The 18,299-nt window shown below is 50.2% G+C and overlaps 1 pseudogene; it reads right to left on the reverse strand.

Annotated features, from left to right (window-relative positions):
* Positions 1 to 6,107: 6,107 nt before the first annotated feature.
* LOC142577752 (uncharacterized) lies at positions 6,108 to 7,915 on the reverse strand (annotated as a pseudogene).
* Between the last annotated feature and the right edge of the window lie 10,384 nt (positions 7,916 to 18,299).

Raw genomic sequence — 18,299 nt, forward strand, 5'->3', positions numbered from 1 at the left:
GCGCTCTGAGGCGCTCCCAGCCCTGTCGTCGGAGCAGTCATCGAGATTGAAACGTCATCGCAGCGCCGCGTCGCTGCTGTTGGCAACGGCCCACCGTAACCTTGGCAACGTAGGCCACTGCATGCTGGCGTCTCGACGAACGTTTGTCCCGCCGGCACGTCCGCCGGTTTTTCCGGCAGCGCTGGCAGCTTTCGATAGGCGAAACATCGGACGTTGGCACTAGTCACGTGGCTTCGCATCAGCAATTTTCTCCTCCGAGAGCGAGTCGCACGTTCGGCTTGCGCGCTTGTCCCTTACCTTTGAGCTCGGGAAACGACCGATCTACCCGACTCTGCTTCGGGGCATACAGGCGACCAGTCGAAGATACCATTAATCTTTCAGCACCATTTCCACACGCTGTGAACAAATCGTGGGCCGATTTCCTCCCATAACTCCACTTTCTCCGACCACCGGATCTGGAGTCGAGCAGTAGAGCACTGTCATTATTATTATTATTATTATTATTATTATTATTATTATTATTATTATTATTATTATTATTATTAACAACTTATCTTCTTATTTTTATCTGATTTCCATCTTCGTTTTTCGACAAAATTTCACAGCCTTTCCACCACGCCTATCCAACAACCATTATCTGCCTTTTTTTTTTAAACAGCACCACTGTCACGTGGCAGACGTCCGCCGTTCAAAAGCTAAAGCGGTCTCTTACACCTTTGCACAATTTTAAAATTAATATTAGTACCTGTCGTACCCTCCTTTCCGCTACCTCTCCCTAGGCCAGAGAGCCATACTTCAAAAATAAGTTTTACTCCCTCACGCGCGCTCCCTTCCCTCATTGTGAGTACTTGAGACACATACAAAATCACGCGCGCTGCGAAGCCTTACCGGCTATGGTGTTGCGCTGCTAAGCATGAGGCATCAAATCCCGGCCGCATTTAGATGGGGGCGAAATGCAAGAACGCCCGTGTCCCGTGCATTGGAAACACGTTAAAGATCTCCCGGTGGTCAAAATTAATCCGGAGTCCCCCACTACGGCGTGCCTCATATCCATATCGTGGTTTTGGCAAAACGCCAGAATTTATCTCAATCCAGCGAGTCCACCGATAACGACGAAAAGGGAGGGTCAGTGACGTCGAGGCGACAGCTTTAGCGAGTACCTTTAAGCTTTCTCCGCTGAGAAAAAGACAATGTGCGATGTAAACAGTGCAGCGACAGCAGAGAAAGCTACAGTACACCAGTAAAGTTGCAAACCTTGCTACTGCCAATGACACGCGGAGACGGTTGAAGGTGTTGCGGAACGACTGTTGGAAAATTCGGCTCACCCCCATTAACCTGACCCGGGGAAGACAGAGCGTTTCCGGTGGCTGTATGCAAAGGCAGGCGACACCAAGGTCGCTGTCAAGGGCGCTCGTTTTTTGGCAGCGGACGCCGAGAAGATGCCGCTGCGCTTACTTCGCCGCGTCGTTGCTTTCTTGGTCTTCTGCAGCATGCGCGCTAAAAACACGGCAACAGTGTTACGAAGGCTTATATTTCGTCAGCTTTATAACTCAGCGGCACTCTTCATACTAAACAGTGGTAGAATTCTCTTATGAACAATAATTTGCCGTAAATTTGCCTATTATCCGACCTAATGTAATCTACGGCCTAAAATTTGCACAAATCGGAGCAAGAGTTACAAGAGAACAATATTATGCAACTCTGACGCCAGGTGTGACGTTGCAGCATGTATAATATGAGAGACGCTGGCTTCAATGAGACGCTGGAGATGTTAATAATAATGCCAACATGACACCTATAAAGTTACATGCTACCTGAAGTTATACTTCAGCCAGAGTAAAATTTACAAGAGAATGTCGATATCGAACTGCGACGACACGTGTATCATAAGATGATGACTGTTGTTGAAGTTAAACGTATATTGCCTCTGGAAATTTTATTACCATCGACGCGAACGAAAAATTACCAACACGTCCAAGCCAGCGGGACTCTTGCTATCGATATTGCTAAACTCTAGGCTAGCCTGGCATTTTGAAGCATGGCTGTATAGCGCTAACGAAGACGGACGTGATGTGCGCGAAACGCCCGTGCCTCTTGTGTTTATGCCTTCACCTTGATTGCGCGGTAGGCATGTTCCGTAATGCCCTTGCCGTTATCTTACACGTATACGGTATCGAGCACCACTTGTGTAACTATAAAATGTGAAAGTGTTTACCTTTATAGAGAAGTTCCCGTATTTGGAATGTATGTGAATAAAGCACTGAGAGAGAGGACAACTTTATTGAAAATGCCTGCAGAGTCGGTTAGGCTCCCTCCACGAGGGGAGGACAAGCTTTTACCGCGACGTGGCCACTACGTCAGTCTCGTGCATTGTGCTCCTCGAGGTCTTGGTTCCTCGCTACTTCCGCGGATCCGAGAGGGCCGCCGCCCCATTCCTGGGGGTGCTGCCCCCCTTCTCCTCGGTTTCGCGAGGTCGCTGCCTCTCTAGAGCTGCCGAGACCTGCTGGACGGCCTTGAGTTGTGTATCTTGGTCACAGCTCCTCGTTGCAGCCTCTAGCTGCGGCGGGATCGTCGTCTTCTCGCTGGCTTCTCGCGGATTTATGCTACAGTCCCAAAGGATGTGAGCCGCGGTGGCTCTCTCCTTCGCGCACAGTCTACACACGTCACTCGCGTACACTCTCCGACACACGTGCTTAGCTAGCACTGGGGTGAGCAGGGACCCCGTCTGTAACTGTATAGCACTGCCTCCTTCCGGGTAAGCCCCGGGTGAGGTGGCGGCATAGTCTGTCTGTTAAGTCTGTACCACTTCACTATTTCGTTGAAGGTGGTCATCTTGTCCTTGGCACTGCACCGCGACCAACACTCCGAGTCGGCCGTGCTTGCAGCTGCGCGGTTGGTTAGTCCTCGCGCGGCCGAGTTGGCCGTCTCGTTGTGGTTCACGTTCCCGCGTTCCGACACGTCACTGCCGTGTGGGCCGGAAACCACTTGATCACCACAGCGCTTTTGCGTCCGATGTCTTCGGCCTTGCGCAGTATGCGTGCGGCCTCACTACATACCCTACCCTTGGCGTAGTTCTTCACTGCCGTTCTAGAATCACATAACACTGTAGTGCATCCGGGGTCGGAGACGGCCAAGGCGATGGCCACTTCCTCCACCCGGTGCGCCTCTCTAGCCCGGACGCTCGCCGCCGTCTTCGTTGCACCCGTCGATGCCCCGACAGCCACCGCCGCGTATGCGTGGCTGCTCCGTCGATACTCCGCCGCGTCCACGTAGACGGCGCCTTCTTCTCTGGCGTGGATGTCCACGAGAGCCCTGGCTCTCGCCAACCTCCGCTCCTTGTTGTGCTCAGGGTTCACGTTCCTCGGTATCGGGCAGACCCTGAGCTCTCTGTTGATGCTATCCGGTATAGGTACGTCTTTCTGCTGCTTGCCTTCCCTCGGCTCGAGGCCAAGGTCCCGCACTATCTGCCTTCCGGTTCTCGTTTCAGAGAGACGCTCGAGTTGCGCCCTTCTCTGTGCTTCGGCTATTTCGTCCAGCGTGTTGTGGACTCCCAGCACCATGAATTTTTCAATGCTCGTGCTCCCGAGGAGACGGAGTGCCGCCTTATATGCTTTGCGTATGGTAGCGTCTATCTTGTTACGTTCGCTCGGCCTCCAGTTGTGGAAGGCGGCGACGTACGTTATGTGGCTAACTGCGAAGGATTGAACGAGCCTAGTCAGGCTCTCCTTCTTCATTCCCTCTCTTCTGTTGGACACCCTCTTGATGAGTCTCATTGCCGCGGCCGCTTTTCCCTCGAGCTTGTTGACCGTTTCACCGTTGACTCGGTTTCGCTGGATGAGCAGCCCGAGCACTCGAATCTTCTCGACCTCCGGTATTACTTGTCCTCCCGCTGCCTTGACCGTAATCTTGGGACGCTCGTACTTGACTTCCACATTCTTTCTTTTCCTGCCCGCTCCTGTCGGTGGAATCACCAGCAGTTCTGACTTGGCCGGAGAGCAAACGAGTCCAGACCCGCCCAGCTGCTCCTCGATGGCGTTGACCGCTTCTTGCAGCGTTGTCTCGATGTGTCCATCGCTTCCTCCCGGTACACATAGCGTAACGTCGTCGGTGTAGATGGTGTGCCGGACTCCCGTTAGTCTTTCTAGCCGGTTGGCCACTCCGATCATCACGAGGTTGAAGAGTAGCGGGGAGATCACCGAGCCCTGCGGAGTTCCGACGCTTCCCAGCTTCTTCTCTTCGAGCTGCAGGTCTCCCGCGCAGATTTCGGTGGTCCGTTCCGTGAGGAACTCTTTGATGTACTGGTACGTCCTCCTGCCCATGTTTAGCCTAGATACTTGGGCCAGGATAGCCGAGTGCCTTACTTTATCGAAGGCGCTCTGCAAGTCCAGCCCGAGTATAGCTCTGTTGTCCTTGGTGCCCGTCGTATCGTCGGTGATCTCGTTCTTCAGTAACATCATGGCGTCTTGCGTCCCGAGCGTCTTCCGAAACCCGATGATGGAATTTGGGTAAAGCTCCGATTCTTCCAGGTAACGCTGCCACCTGTTCATGAGGACGTGCTCGAGGACCTTTCCCACGCACGAAGTGAGCGAGATCGGCCTGAGGTTCTCTATGTTGGGCGGCTTGCCAGGCTTGGGGATGAGGATCATCTTGGCTGCTTTCCATTTTTTGGGCAGCCTTCCTTCTTGCCAGCACTTGTTGTAGAAGTTCGTGAGCGTTTCGATGGCCGCTTCGTTGAGGTTCTTGAGCGCTCTGTTGGTCACTCGATCCGGACCCGCGGCAGACCTGCCATTGAGATCCTGCAGGGCAACTCTGTGACTTCCCACGTCTGGATGTCTCAATCTAGCGTCTCGTTCTCGTTGCCTTGGTAATCCGGGTGTCTTTCCGTGGGGGTGGTCGGTAGGTACTTCGCGTCCAAGCGCCGCTTGACCTCGTCCTCCCCGTGTTCGCAGATTGCCTTGTGTAGGATCCTGGCCAGGTTGTTGTGTTGGTGGCCCTTGGTCTTGGTTTCGTCGAGGAGGTGCCGCAGCATGTTCCACGTCTTGCCCTTGTGCATCTGCCCGTCGGCTTCACTGCAGGCCTCGTTCCACTGCTGGGTACATAGCACCCTGCAGTGGACCGCGATCTGCCTGTTGAGCTCGGCGACCTTATTCCTTAGACTTCGGTTGGTTCGTCGCTTCTGCCACCTCGCCTTTATGGACTGCTTGGCTTCTATCAGGTAGGCCAGCCGACTGTCCATCTTATCTATCCGTTCGTCCGTCTCCAGCTCTTTGGTGGCTCCTTCCGTTGTCTCAACGGCGTTGACCGCCCATTGCTCGATGTTCGTAATGTCCAGTTGCACCGCGGGTAGCGCCTCTCGAAAGGCGTCCCAGTCCGTAATGCGATGCTTCCTTATGCCGGTGTTGCCTTGGCCTTCTAGCGGTACGACGACCTCCACGATGTAGTGAACGCTGCGCAGCTCTTGGCCCGTGTTTCTCCATTTTGCTTCTCTCGATCCTCCGTCGGTCTTGACGAAGGTAAGGTCCGGAGCGGTGTCTCTCGTAACCGATGTGCCGCTCCTGGTGGGAAAGGCCGGATCCGTGATTAGGTTCAGTCCCACGTCGGTTGCGTCTTGCATCAGCTCTCTCCCCTTGACCGTCGTTCTGTAGTAGCCCTGTCTTGTCTCGGAGCGTTAAAGTCTCCGCACACTACGAGCGTATTGCTCCCCGCGACTGAACTCGCCTTGTGGAATAGTGCCTTGAATTTCTGTTGTCCGTGGGACGGATTGCTGTCGACGTTCACCAGGAAAGTGCTCTCTTTCCTCTTCTTGCCCGTGATTACTTCCACCGTGCAGTGTTCGATGGCGCTTCTGCCGATCATTTCGTGTTCCATGAAGGTGATCCCTTTCCTAACGAAGGTGCAGACCCCTCTGCCCTTGCCCTTGGAAGTGTCCCTTTTGCTCGGCGGGTTGTCGTGCGACCGGTAGCCCGGTAGTCTCGGCGTCTCTTCGCTGTGTGTTTCTTGAATCATTATGACGTCTGGTTTCCTCGTTAGTTGCTGCAAGTGTTGCTGCAGCACCGCTCTCTTGGCGGTAAAGCCGTTGCAGTTCCAGTGCCAGACCAAGAGGTCTCTCACTGGCGGTGTGGATGCTGCTGTACGTGCTGTCCCATCCATGATTGCTGCAGTTTGGTGATGATCTGTGCTTCCATACCTTGTATTTGTGCCTGTATCAGCGTCTGCAGCTATGCTTGCATCTGCGCCATCATGTTCTGGATCGTGCTCTGTATGTTCGTTATCATCTACTGAACTGTTTGCGCGAGCGCAGTGAGGCGTTCGTTGGTTACCTTGCTGGTCGCCTCAAGAAGGTCGAGTCTGTCGTCCTGTTTTTCGATTCTCTCCATTATCTTTCGTTCCTTGGCGCCCTCTATGGCTCTCCTCTTGGGAGCCGGTCCCGCCTCTTTCGTGGCTCTCGGGTCCACCTCGACCTCTGGTTCGTCCTCGGTTATCTCTTGTTTCCTCTCTTGTGCGGGCTTCGGCAGCAGCTGCTGCTGTTGCTGCAACGCAATTAATGTTGTCAGCTTCTCGTTGATTTCTTTGATGGTTGCGTCCTGTTGGGCGATTCTCCGCTTTAGCATCTCGTTCTCGTCTCTCAGGGCTTTTACCACCCCGTTCTCTTCTTGGATCTTCTTCGCGGCGTTTTGCGCTGGTGGTTGTCTCTTCTCTGCCATGTTTGCCTTGACTACGTCGGCCCAGGCGACTCTCTCCCTCGACTGCGACGGTCTGTGGCGGCTGGTGCTCCTGCCTCCCTTGCTGTTGTCCCTCTTGCGGCTGCTGTCGCGCTGCCTCTATTCCCCGCGGGGTCTCTCGGCAGACGGCGCTCGCAGCGGTGGAAAGCTTTCCGGATCCGGTTGTTGCTGCATGGCTTCCATCTTGCGTTCCCATTGCCGTTTTTTGACCACGTACGGCATCTTGTACTTGTTTTTGCATTCCCTCTCGCCCGTTGGATGCTGTCCCCCGCAGAGCTTGCACTTGGGCTTGCATTCGCGTTTGTGATCCTCGCTGGGGTTCACGATTCCGCAGCCGAAGCACACTCTGGTGTTGGCATTCGGGCATACGTCTCTTCTATGGCCGACCTTGCCACATTGCCTGCACACGTCAAAGTGCTTGCGGTAAAGCCCGCACCTGACTAATATCGAGCCATACTTGACATAGTTCGGTACTTTCTGTCCTGCGAATAGTACTATCGCCGTGGTTGTATTGCCGATTATGTGCGCCTCCACCGTTAGGGGGTTGCACGGGTTCACGATGTTTTCGGCTACCTCCTCCGGGGTGTCGTCTACGGCTATGCCTCGGATGACTCCCTTGACCGTGCCGTCCGGCGCCGTTCGGTAGGCGCTGACTTCGTATGTCCTGCCTCCTATGTTAAGGGCTTTGACCTTAGAGTATAGCGTGGCACGCCTCTCGTCCGGGGTGCTGACCACGATTATGTTTTGCTGCGCGTTTGTGCAGATGATGTCTGCTTTGGATTCTTCCTTCGTTACTCGAGCCGCCGTCATGACGACCGACATAATTATTGAAACCTCAGTTCTCGCTACGTTGAGAGCTCCACGTGGTCTCATAACTATCTCGGTGTCTTCTTTCGGCATCTCTATCGGCATCCTCGCCGCTTTCGTTACCGAGGCTGCAACTCTCTTAGCAAAGCTGGCCCTAGTCTTGGGTCTAGACTGGCGAGTAATGGTGGCGGACTCACCGTTTTCCTTGCCGGCCATGATCTGCTTGATGCGCTTGCCGGAAGCCGACCAGCTTTCGGCTTATTCCGGTGTAATGCCCTCTCCGTTAACTTCAATGCACGTGCGCCCGCCGAGACTGCCGATGCTCGGCGCTGACGCCATGTTGTCTCCCATTGACGTGGCCACTTCCATTTCGGACGCCATCTTGGTCGTACTCGTCGCCGGGTTAGGCCTAGCGGCCGGGCCCGTCGCCACTGGTGGCCGTACTCGTGGTGGGCCTACGTTAGGCTTAGCGAAAAGTCCGCACCGCAACAGTAAAAGTCCTCGTAAATCGAGAGAATCACGTACCGCTTGGTCAAAACTAGTACTGGTCGATGCCCCGCACCTTCGCGCACACTTTGGTACCAATTATATCGAGGTAACTGTAAATTAACACTGCGTTAATTGGCATAATAGCAGGAGCCAATGAGAAGCCCGGCTCTTCCGCAGTCGTCTTCCTCTTCTTCAATAAAGCACTACTACTCGAAAAAAGAAAGGTCGTGACAAAAGGACATGCATGAAACCGGGTGAAATAACGGTGTAAACTTTATCAATCTTTAATTTTAAAGTAAAAGTGGAGTGCACGTCGAGGCAGTGAGCCGAGCGTCAGGCTTCAGCCCGCTTGAACTCAGACGCGCACGCAGAAGACAGACGTGTCAGGACAAAGTCACGCAGATATGGACGCTGGAATTTACATTACCAGAAGTGTTCCGAGATCAACATGTGGCAAAAATGCTAATTTGCTCTCTTGGAGCATTCGCACGCAGAATATGTCCCTACAGGATGAAAAACTAATAATAAAGCGACGTTTTCTAATCTGCGGTCGCCAGAAAGCCCGTTCCCGGCAAATTAGGGCTGGAAATATTTTCGAAATTGGCTTAAGGATGGTCGCATCACATATATTATATTTATTGGCGTTAGACACAACCATTAGACACAACCACAAGCATTTAGCGTGTTGCAATATGCATAAAAAAACCTTACCTGAAAGGCAGTGAGTAAAGAAATTCACAAGCATAAACAAACACAAGATAACGTGAAAGAGCGTAGGTTTGGGCATGTTGATATTCCATAACTTTTACGTTTTTAGCGCACGAAAAGGGACGAGAGACAGAAGTACGACGCGGAGACAGCGCTAACTTCCCACAATTGTTTTTTATTCTACAAAGCGGTGTCTACACACACACACACACACACACACACACACACACACACACACACACACACACACACACACACACACACACATACATATATATATATATATATATATATATATATATATATATATACATATATATATGTGTGTGTGTGTGTGTGTGTGTGTGTGTGTGTGTGTGTGTGTGTGTGTAGGCACCGCTTTGTAGAATAAACAAAGCGGTGTCTACACACACACACACACACACACACACATATATATATATATATATATATATATATATATATATATATATATATATATATATATATATATATATATATATATATATATATATAACAGACAGCAGCGGACGCATGCGAATATGTTCTGGTTTTGAACAGTACTTATGTCTTATGAACTTATGTACTTATGAACAGTGCTTCTGTCTCGTCCCTTTTCGTGCGCTAAAAACGCAAAAGTTACACAATAACGCGCACAATGGATTATACACGAACGCGATGCCGTCTGTTACCATGTAGTAAAGATACAGGAAGATGAATTAACAAACAAGCTATAAATAAATGGAAGGACATAATATTTCGCAGAAGTGTAACATTGGATGGCACAATAACCACTGAAGAAACCTTTACGAGCAGAATCCCGTGCGAACGCAAGCACGCATTCTTGTAGCAATGGCAATTCCCACGAGGAAACTTGCCATGGTAGCATTTTGTTTTTTAGTCTTTACGGCTCGGCGCCAAGGCTTCCTGGAATAAAGGAGTCCTCCCACCACAGGACCAAAATAACCGTCTGCTAAATAAAAGTTTTTTCATCATCATTTACAATCTGCTCAGATAATTTGATTAAAAATTAGAGTTTCGCCCGTAACGCAAAGCAGTTACGCGTTAGCTGGCGAAATATAGCATGCATAATGCGGAGTGCGACATAGACTGCATGCTCCGCGCGGTGTTTGTTAGAATGAACATTTTTTTCACGGGCGCAAGCGATCAATCTACTTTACAGAAATAAAAGAAGTGTTAATCGTGTTTATTTGGGGAAGTTGCGCCTCGTGGTAGCGAAGTGGAAAGACTCGGCCTTTCTACCTCCTCTCACCTATGCGGACTTACCCACTGGTTTCTACTAAAACAATCCTTTAGATTCTCACTGCTAGATTCGTACGGCCTTATTTTTTTTTTTCAAATTTATATTTGGGCTAGCGAGTTAATAGTCTTCACGTTATCCTTAATGATGATGATCACGATGATGATGCCTTATCTGTGGCTGCATCCTTTGTATGGGGCGGGCTCAGTGTCAGCACCCAAGCCGAGACACACACGCACACGCACGCACCAATACGTCGGTGTAGGCGGGCTTCGTCTTGCGCTGTCAACCTGCTGTGTATATCTTCAAATTTATATACTGTACCCACTCACATGCATGCATGTTTCCGAGCGGAATCACGGACGACCACATGGCACATGTGTGACGCCGCGAAGCACGCAAAAGTGAAGCACGCAAGATTCACGCAATGTTCAGAGCACTGGTTTCGACGCTGCTTTCTGGCTGCTGATTCTTGGAACACGATTTTCGATGATACCAGATTTCGTTCAGACTGTCGGGGCTCATTCCTTCAAATCGAAATTCCGTTTCAAAACGACTTCTCTTATTCTCTTAAAGTCGTCTCTTCCTGTCTCACAGTGCGCTTATTCTTGCGCGCGCGTTAATTACGGCTGACGGATCCAACTTCTTGCAGAGCCATTTTTCTTACATATTGTCTCCGTACACTGTTCCTTTGCGTAGCTATACCAGACAGTTCGGCTACATAGCGCACTTCGTATAATATTCTCCAAGGCACCCACGGGTGTTCGAATTCCGCTTATGCTCACCGCCATCACCGACACGCATTTCCCATTATGAACAAGAAGGGGGTTAGACGAGGGGCCCAATTTTTATTAATCATATCAAGAGAAGCCAACAAGCAAGGACACCAAGGAAAACATAGGGGAAATTACTTGTAGTTACTAATTCAATAATTTCATGGCAATGAAAGTGGATGGAAAACAACTTGCCGCAGGTGGGGAACGATTCCACGTCTTCGCATTACGCGTGCGATGCTCTAACCAATTAGGCTACCGCGGCGCTGTTTCTCCATCCACTTTCTTGAGTATTTGTGTGTTAATACTATACTAACCTTGGGAGTGCTAGCCAGCGTCACCACTCACAAACCTTGGCAGCGGATGTGGAACATTCTTTCTGCCGCAGGCGTCACGAGTACGTGATCTTTCTGGGTGAAGACATCAATGTTGCCGGATTCGAGACCCTCGTTATGTAAAAACGAGAAGAAAGTGGGTTAACCGAGGGGTTAGATTTTTATTAATCGTAATAAGAAGACATGGGATCGTTCCCCACCTGCGGCAAGTTGTTTTCCATCCACTTTCATTGCCATTAATTTATCGTTTCTTTAATTCAATTATTAAGTACAAGTAATTTCCTCTGTTTTCCTTGGTGTCTTTGTTTGTTGGCTTCTCTTGATATGATTTCCCATTATGAGTGCTATGAAAGCTGCTACATCCCGTTAGGTCGCCCCTTTATGCACTGCCACGGCGACCGAAATGGTTGCCTTAGACTTAGATAGGCTGCCCTTACAATCTATCCTTACCACAGCGCGTAAAAAAGCGATAAGCTTATTGACGAGACACCAGCCATTATGTAAGGAAAGGGTCCCCATCCGAATTCGCAAAGTTTTGCGTTCGTAAGCGTTCTTTGTCATTGGTCGTCTGCTTTCACTAATGATATGTTGAGCATCAGGATTGGCTAGAATTTCTTTCACGAAGAATTATAGTGTAATAGCTTTTGCGAATATGGGCCCCATAGGGGCATATTCATAAAACGTTATTACACTGTAAATATTGGTTAGAGCAGACGTCAAACAATCACGATGTTGAACATATCATTATACCTATATGGATGGCGACCGGGCAATGACAAAGAGCCTTTACGGAAGAGAAGCTTCAACGATTCGGCCCCTATAGCGCTGTCGAAGGCTAACCTTTATGCATTAGTGGAGCTTCGCATCCCATGGATTCATTCTGGACGAATAGGGTGCTCCCACTCAAAATATTGGAAGCATGATGCTGTGCGTTGCTGACAACATCTCAAGCAGTACAGTAGCGAGGAATTTACCATCCAGCGAGAAAAGAGCATATAGCCGAGGTTCGCAGTCCACAGCTAAGAATGAAGTCTCGTTCGGAACGCCAGTCAGTGGCGATGCAGCTGGACTTGGGCTTCTCGGCAGAACAGCAGTTCCCATGTCATGTTTATTGTCTACACCTTTACCTCACCGGCGAGTCATCGAAGTAGTTAAGCAGGAAGCACAATGTACCATTCCACTGTAGGCACCGCACACTGGTCAGATGTCGTTGCGTCTATTCAGCTTCCTACATGTGCTGCTAATGCCAGCCGCTTGGATTACGAAGAAAATTAGCCGACATTCTGAACAGGATAAGCGACGCGCGCCCGTCTCATGACTTGCTTGAAATTGATAAGCGAAAACTTATACCTGATCCACGGCAGCGTTAAAACGCATGCACGGTTGTACTATATGTACACATATGCAGGACTTGGAGACGTTTGCCTCGAGATGAACGATGATCAGAGGGCATCGTGAACGCGAAGGTCTCCTACAAAATATGATTCCTCCGATCGCTATAGGCTATGCGATTTGTCGCTGTTGTCGATATGACAAGCTTGAGTGTGCATTGCCTATATGTATAACAGTGGCAACTTTCCACGAGATCACTGCTCACTACCAGCTGGGATGCAGGTAGTTTCCGGCTCCTCACCCGAAGCTAGGCAGACCCCAGGCCTCGGTGCTGAGAATGCTGCAGACGGGCTCCTTTCCGTCTCGCTCAAGGCTGAGCCACTACACTCCGGGTGTGGATCCCCGCTGGCCAGATTGCGGTGAGGAACGGTCCACCTTGAACCACATGCTGTGGCAATGTTCTGCGTTGCGCCACTCGCCTTTCAACAGGCAATAAGACTGGGATGAAGCCGTCAAGAGTGACGACCTTCAAGTCCAGCTTCGGTCTGTCCAAAGGGCCTGCGACAGGGCTGAAGATCACGGTCTTCCGCCCCCGGCGCGGGTGCGGCCTGCGACTACGACAACGTAGTCCCTTAGCACCAATTAAAGTTTCTTGTCTGTCGGTCTGTCAGTGGCAACAGCCCAATCGATGAAGTTTTCCACAGCGTTATATCACGTTCCGCATGAGAACAGGAGCAGTCGTCTTGCTAACTCTTCGTATACCGCGTGTCTCCTGCTTCAACCGATGCTCGCCAGCAATGCATTTAGTTGCGAGCAGCAGTCTCACGTGAGCATGAAGGAGCTTGCTTCCTATTCGGACCACCCGCGCATCGCGAGAAACTCGCTTCCCGGCACAACAAAAGCAGCCGCGCTCATCCGTTCCTCGTAAGAACGTTGCCTTCTTTTTCGACGCGACTACGAGAAAGCCTTCGTTACCAGGAAACGGAGAGACACACTCCGGGCGGCCTTGGCCCAGCGGCAACAGCAAGGGCCGCCTCTCGCGCAAGCGGCGAGCGGGTTTCGCTTCCCGGCGGAGCCAGGAGGCGCGGCGTAGACACGCCGGTTGCAACTATGGACGGCCCTCTGCCGCAACCGCTATTCTGGGAATATCACAAGCCCGGCAGCAAGCGAGCCGTGGGTCGTGACCACGTGGCGGTTAATCGGGAAGCGAGCTGCTAATCGCCAGCGCGTGTGCGAGGGACGTGTCGAAAGACGACCGCGCTAATCGATGCTAATGACCTCGCTTTGTGCGGCCTGAGCTCTCGTACTCAGTCGATGCCGAGCAGCGTCGTGGGAGCTACACCGGTGCCTTAGAGCTCGAGTTCCTCACAGAGCTGCGCTTATCTGTAGGAACGATTGGTGATTGACAGGCGTTTCTGGTGTACCGTGTATTCCGCTGAGAAAATAAATTTGCGCCAACTCTCCGCACACAGATCTCGTAGTCAGGTTACCCTAATGTAGACCTTTAATCTTTCCTGTATAAAATCTCTAAACGCCCTATAGGAATCGCTGATTAAATTTCACGGTCATTTATACCCATATGCTGTCGATGAAGTACAACTCCTTATGGGCATGATATTTTATGAAACCGTGTAGATTATCTACGACTTTCAACAGACATGGTGATGGTGAAACAAGTTGTCCAGTCTGTGGACTAAGTCTAAACTGCCCGCAGACGGGCAATGCTTTCGACTATAAGTGCCGTGGGCGTCAAAAAGTTTACGGACCGAGAGACCTGAGAAAACGTCGAATTCCCGAGGAGTTTATGACCGCAGACGCGCCTATACGTCATAAACTGCTCAGAAATTCGATGTTTGCTCAGGTCCCTCGATCCGCAAACTTTGACGTCCACTGCACAGTAAAACCGCGCGTCACTATATACGCCACTCGCGTATACTAGTACGCTGAAAAACCGAATACGAGGTTGCGAGCTCAATCTGCCGAAATATCATTTTCCTCTGCGATACCCCAATCCGGAAACTTTCGACGCTGACTGTGCAATGTCTATAGTCCTTTTCTATATCCTCACAGATTAGAGAAATCAACTTGACAGTATGCATATTATGGGAAGTTAGTGTGCGGAAAACTGCTTGATAGACACTTTGCACTCTGTTTATATGGACGGGATCGGCCACTGACAGAACGCCAGTTAATAACGAACCATTCTTACGTGGGAAGAGTATTGCTTATTGTGCAGTGATAGGCCGACTTCAACTCTATAGCATCCAGAACACCGCACGGTATTAATTGAAACCTGCTACGGCTTTTCTTATTTCTGAACAACTTCGCGCAGCCGAGAATAATGAGAAAATGGTGTCTTCCTCTTGGCAGCGAAAAGCTTGCGTTATACTTCAACAACTCTCGTTCCTTCGTAAGCTTTCCCAGTAAGGCTTTCAACGACTGTCTTATCAAGCTGACTGCAAAGATCTCATGAGCGAAAGCACATACGAGCCCTCAGCTCGCCGATTTGTTTCGTAATCGCGGCTATTGCTTGGGCGTGGAACAACGAAGTCGTCTACATATCACGTAACTGACGTCTACGTAATTAAACGCGTTTTTCTTTCTTTCTCTCTTCCTTCTTTATTTTTTTTGTCGTTGCACTCTCACACTGAGCCTGAAAGGCCGCGGCAGCCGCTTCTCACGTGACACGCACGCTCTTCGCAACCCTGTTTGATAATCTATACTAAAACGGACGCGAACTTATACTCGTACACACAACAGACTAACACCCGCCGTGGTTGCTTAGTGGCTATAGTGTTGGGCTGTTAAGCACCAGGTCGCGAGATCGAACCTCGGCCACGGCGGCCGCGTTTTCGAGGGGGACGAAATGCGAAAACACCTGCGTACTTAGATTTAAGTCCACGTTAAAGAAACCCAAGTGGTCCAAATTTCAGGAGTCCCCCACTACTGCGTGCCTCATACTCTAAAAGTGGTTTTGGCACGTAAAACCCCTTAATTCAATTTCAACAGACTAAGAAGAACCGGTCTTTCCTTTTGAAGTAAATAAAGAACAAACATAGTCGCTTGTGTCGGTTCGTCCGTCTGTCCGTCCGTCACGTGTGCGTGTGCCCCGCTCTACTACGTCAACAAAGCAGCCCCCCCCCCCCCCCCAACTCGCCCAACAACTTTTGTTTGATTAACATGAAGCAACCAAAAAGCCTGAGTATTTACTTGTTGGCTTAGATGCTACAGGTTCATTTTGGTATAAAATGGCACAATACAATGAGTGTATGTAGACGACAGTTAAGTGGCACCTGTCCTGTCGCCTACTCTCATTGCTCAACTTGTGTCATTTCTACAAAGACGAGAAAATTCACGTGCGTATACGGTCGTGCTATTCAAACAGCGCATTCGAGCTAAACAAAACCGAACAAGAGGACATGCGACAATGCTGCCCTATGGCTTTCCCCCTTTATGCGTTTCATGGATCTACAGCGTGTTGTTTAGGTAACGGTGCGTTACACACTTGCCTAGATGTTGATCCTGCTGTACGCACGTGAGATAAACAAGGCGTAAGAGAAACCACAAAGCGCCCGTCACATTCACGCAGGCGGAGCAATAAGGTCGGGGAAAACGTGCTCGCAAAACTGGTTCTGGGAACGCACGTACACTGAAGAGCCGGCTCAACGGGCGAACAGTAAAGCTCTCGCACAGTGGATGTAAGAACATTAGTTACACGTGCAGGCTGACTTAAACCCTCCGGTTCTATATGGACAGCTGAAAACAAAGACACTCCGTTGTATAACGCAATCGCTGCACTGGCAAGAGTTTGTTGAAGTTAAAAGGGAAATAAAATTTTGAACATTTAATGAAACCGGTACTTTGACTATAGGCTGCCGTATTCTTACTGCGATGTACAAAAGTGCAACAATATGAACAGCAGCTCGCGTACGGACCTAAACCGAAAGCCTAACCCATTATATCGGCTTGACTCTGTTTGCCATTGGCTGGCCGCCTTCGCTATTGATATGTAAATCATGTCTGTTATCGCGATTGGCTGACACCTTCTCTTCCAAACAATTCTGACGCAAGAACCTGCGTGCGCGTGCGTGCGTGCGTGCGTGTGTGTGCGTGCGCGCGCGCGCGCGCGCGCGTGTGTGTGTGTGTGTGTGTGTGTGTGTGTGTGTGTGTGTGTGTGTGTGTGTGTGTGTGTGTGTGTGTGTGTGTGTGCGTGTGTGTGTGTGTGTGTGTGTGTGTGTGTGTGTGTGAGCAGGTATTCAAATACGTTATAGTCGTTTCCTTACAGTCACTGTCAGTTGACGGAACACCGGCCATAAGTGAGCGTACAGCTATAGCTGTACGCCGTTCTCTGACAATATTCTCACAAATAGCGCAGGAAGTTTGGGTTTGTAGGAATTTGAATGTGACTTACCCTTGCCAAATCGAGCACGCGGAAGAAATGCTTAACGGGATTAAGACCTTTCAATGAGAGAAGTTTCAGTGATATTCTGCTTATAAAAACCAAGGACTGTATAGAGACTCTAAAAATTACTATACATTTAAGATAATAATAGAAACTGGCTATAGAGATGCGCTGCGGAGCACGAGGTAATGGGTTCGAATCCACCCGCGGCGCCCACATTTCGATAGGGGCAGAATGCAATAACGCTCGCGTTTCGTGTGCTTTGGGTGGATATTAAAAAACCCAGGTCGTCAAAGCTGAACAGAAGTCCTCCACTTCGACATGCCTCATAATCAAGTCGTGGTTTTGGCTCGCAAAACCCCAGAATTTCCTTTTCTTTCTTCTCAAGGTTGGCGAAGGCACTTTTTGATGGATAAAAGCGCAACAACATCGATATGACCAGTGCGCGCCTTCCTTCTACTATGCAACGCACCTACTCATCTCGCCTTTCATTATTATCATTATTTCTGGGGGGTAGGGAGCGGAGCGGTTAGTCATGCGCATTTTAATCTATCAATTTGTTGATCTCGCTACTGGACTTACGTGTCGCAGTAGCACTGCTAGTCGATAGTCACATCGTTTTTTGCAGCGATCGCTTTCGTTTTCGACAACCGCGCGTGCGGGGTCCCTGGAGTGACATCACAGAATAACCGCACGGGGCTGCCGTCGGTGCCGGTGTGGAGATAGGGTCGTAGGCCGAACACGCAGGTCCCGCGCAGCTGTCGGCGCCACCGTGGTCGGCACGTTCGTGCACGCGCGTAGAGCGTGACTTTTTGTCGCCTACCGACGCGCGTGACATTTATGCGTCACGAAAACGTGCGCCACATGACGCCGCTTTTAGAGGCCGCTACGTGTCGTCACATCAATGCCGGATCGTTAAGGCATGCAGGTCCGTTGAGCAATATTTCGAGTCGATCGATTACGCCTTATGAAACGGGCGACCTTAACAAATGGCTGGATGTCGTCAGGGCGTGCTCCGCAGAAGAAAAAGTGAATCATTGCGCGCGAGACATTTGCGGCGCGGTCAGCGGGCTTCCCGCTTCCCTTTCGGCCAAGGTCTCTGTTTCTCTTAAGATATCGCGCGAAGGCTCATCGTACGTCTTTCAACCACTCCCGAAGACCCAACTAAAACGTGCGATACCACGTTTCAAGAGGTTGCTGCACCATTAATTGAACGACATGTTTCCATTCATGTCGCGTCAAACAGAAACAATCTATACACCGATTAGGGAGGCGGGGGCCACGAGAACACCGCATTGTTATTGCGAGCAATGCTACTGAAGCTGAAACGCTTCTTGCAAACTTCTGAGCGCCTGAAATGGGCGTGCCGATGTAGCAAGCTTGGGTAAAATGAAAATACAGAACAAAACCCTTAGTTTCGTCATAATACGGCTTAAATTGTTGAATTCCCGATTGCATTTTACAAGTAAA

This window comes from Dermacentor variabilis, chromosome 4, assembly GCF_050947875.1.
Source record: "Dermacentor variabilis isolate Ectoservices chromosome 4, ASM5094787v1, whole genome shotgun sequence".
NCBI lineage: Eukaryota > Metazoa > Arthropoda > Arachnida > Ixodida > Ixodidae > Dermacentor > Dermacentor variabilis.